Raw genomic sequence first — 2694 nt, 5'->3', positions numbered from 1 at the left:
TATTACATTTTTATGAATGTTTTCCTAAACCTAACATTTTTATTATAGTGCACAAGGCGTGATTGTTTTCTTAAGCAGTGTGTGGTGTTTTACAGAGTGTAAGTGAGTTCAGCCAAATCTCCAACTCTGACCATTGTTTCTGACCTCACATCCTCTCACAGGTTTCTGCAGAAGCACTTGAGATGATCTGGGTAATCAGAGAGGTCAGAAAACCCCCAGAGGCATAATGATGGGGAGGAGTCACTGCAGCGGATCAGCTCTATTGTAGAACCAGAATAGATTATGACTTCATTCACATGTGAAGGATGCAAATAGCCATATACTCCTAAATTCATATTCAAGAATTTCAACTATCCATAAACTTCTGTTCAAATTGAGCCACTGGGCCACAAGAGCATCATGACTCATTTGTGTTATCTCTGAATATTTGGAATAGTTAACTATAGTCCCATTTACCATAATTTAATGATTATAAAATGTATTAATATTAATGGTGCATACTTTGAACAAACCCATAACCCTAAATATCAAGCTTGTCCAGTCCAGCACTGTTCGTGCTATCAGCATGAATCATATCTCAAACTGTGCAGAATGTGTTTTTCTAACCCATCAGATTTATAATTTTAATTGCAGTCAATAAAATGGTTGAAAAAAGTATCATATAATCATAGCTAACAAAATTATGTCCTAAGGACTTTTTGTTAACGTTTCTATTAAATTTTGAAAATGTTATTTCCGAATGTTCTCTGAATGTTCAAAATGTCAAGTATTTAAAATGTTTAAAAACATTTATTCTTGCTTACACGAACACTCCATTTCAGCATTTTGCAAGCGTTGTGGGAATGTTACTTTTGAATGTTCTCTAAAATGATCCATGAATGATATATAAACAATGTTTTTGTGCTAACGTTTTGAGAACATTATTAAAAGAATAGTTCAACCAAAAATGAAGATGTTTGATGTGATGTTTTTATCAGCTGTTTGGACTCTCATTCTGACGGCACCCATTCACTGCAGAGGACCCATTGGTGAGCAAGTGATGTAATGCTAGATTACATACATACATACATTTATAAATAATTAAAATAAATAAATACATATTATTTAATAATTATGTAATAATATATTCCTTTCCTTTTAAACTTGCATTCTTTAAACACTAAAGTTTTTTAGTCGTTTGTGTAATCAACTGAATGAGTGCGGAAATCCATAAATGGCAATATGCATAAGTAGAGACACCCACTTGTCCTAGAGGGCGAGGCTTCATTAGTGTCGCTAAAATCACAACCAGCTGTTTGGACTCTCATTCTGACGGCACCCATTCACTGCAGAGGACCCATTGGTGAGCAAGTGATGTAATGCTAGATTTCCCAAATCTGTTCCGAAGAATAAAGAAACTCATCTACATCTTGGATGGGCTGCCGCCTTAGGGTGGGTCAATTTTGAGTACATTCTCAATTTTGGGTGAACTGTTCCTTTAAAGACCAGATAACACTGAATGAACATTCTATTAACGTTACTAGGAGAACGTTTGTTCATACAGTAAATTAGAGAGAACCTAGTGTGTTAGCTGAAGTTCAGAGAATGATTCCTGTTAGGGTTTATACTGAAGGAGAGATCTGAGACTTGGGGGCTCTTTTTTTTCTTGGGCCTGTAAGCAACCCCCTAACAAAAACACCTGGAACACCCTAGCAACTGCATAGCAACATGCAGAGTCATGGGAGTAGGTTTTTTTATTTTACCACATATACATGATATTTTCTTTTGATAAAACATCTTTCAAACAGCTCAGAGCTTATGACAAAACCTAAGATTAGGCATTAAATATCCCTACACATTTGGCACAGCTCAAACAGTACAGTATGATGAGACTTTCAGGAAAACCTCCCTTTTCCAATCTGATCATATCTCTTAGTGGTTTTGGGTGAGTTTCACTGGAAGCGGTGAATCCTGTAAGCGTTTTAGCATGCAAAGCCACAGGCGAGAGTGAGGTACCAGCTGCTCATTAGCATAAGGATCTGAATGGGCAAAAGACCTCTGCTGGCATTCAGAGGTACCAGCTTCACATACCGCCTGAAACTGGGACCGAACTCAGTCATACTTCCCAAAATACAAATCATGAGCATGTCATGAGTAATTTCTAGTGTTGTCATGGTGGTCATTGGAGGAGTTTATTCCCATAAGCAGTTGAAAGCCTTTTTACGTGACATAATGCACGATTTGATCATAAGTTTGTGTCTCATCCCTTCGAACATTGCTTCAGATCACATTTTTAATTCAAATGCAACAATCTCAATACTGTTTATTTGCTGAACTAATTTATTCCTGATCTCAAAGTTCTTTTAATGAGACATGAGGGTGAAGCTTTCTGATGTACCACTTGAAACAATCTGACCTAAATGATTGTTGTTTTTACATAACCTGGACATAATCAAAAGCGCATGCTGCAATCGAGAGGCTGTTTTTACCTGTTAGGGAGATATAAGGAAGTTACAAGTTGACATTTTGCACATTTTAGATCTTTGAGACATCTATTTTTTTCCTGCATAATATGTCAATGCACATGTGTTGGTGTAAAGAGTGACTAAACACATCAGATGGTGTACTGGTCAAGGTTTAATGAAACATGGTGGAAATTGTTATTAATTTATTTTAATTTAATTTAATTTAATTTAATTTAATTTTATTTAATTT

Source organism: Sinocyclocheilus anshuiensis, unplaced genomic scaffold (assembly GCF_001515605.1).
Source record: "Sinocyclocheilus anshuiensis isolate Anshui unplaced genomic scaffold, SAMN03320099.WGS_v1.1 scaffold392, whole genome shotgun sequence".
Classification (NCBI taxonomy): Eukaryota; Metazoa; Chordata; class Actinopteri; order Cypriniformes; family Cyprinidae; genus Sinocyclocheilus; species Sinocyclocheilus anshuiensis.
This window is presented reverse-complemented; position numbering follows the sequence as displayed.